The following is a 239-nucleotide window of genomic DNA, read 5'->3' as shown; positions in this document are numbered from 1 at the left end:
GTTGTTGGTTACCCAATTGGTGGTGACACAATCTCTGTCACAAGTGGAGTTGTTTCACGTATGGAGATATTGTCTTATGTACATGGATCAACTGAGCTTTTGGGATTACAGGTTAGACGCCAAATTTCAGAGGTCTTTTTTTCGGTTGCAATGGTAGTTTTGGGCGCTTACCAATAGTTTTTGTTGTTTTTTTCAGATAGACGCAGCTATAAATTCTGGGAACTCTGGTGGTCCTGCAT

General features: G+C 41.0%; 1 long non-coding RNA gene across 1 annotated transcript; it reads left to right on the top strand.

The window, feature by feature from the left end:
• The first annotated feature begins 6 nt into the window (after window positions 1-6).
• LOC104775673 lies at window positions 7-238 on the top strand. Its single transcript, XR_766037.1, has 2 exons — window positions 7-111; window positions 197-238. It is a non-coding gene; the product is annotated as an uncharacterized LOC104775673 (long non-coding RNA).
• Window position 239: the final 1 nt, after the last annotated feature.

This window comes from Camelina sativa, unplaced genomic scaffold, assembly GCF_000633955.1.
Source record: "Camelina sativa cultivar DH55 unplaced genomic scaffold, Cs unpScaffold27625, whole genome shotgun sequence".
Classification (NCBI taxonomy): Eukaryota; Viridiplantae; Streptophyta; class Magnoliopsida; order Brassicales; family Brassicaceae; genus Camelina; species Camelina sativa.
The sequence above is the reverse complement of the archived record's forward strand: the minus strand, read 5'-3'. Positions and strand labels throughout refer to the sequence as shown.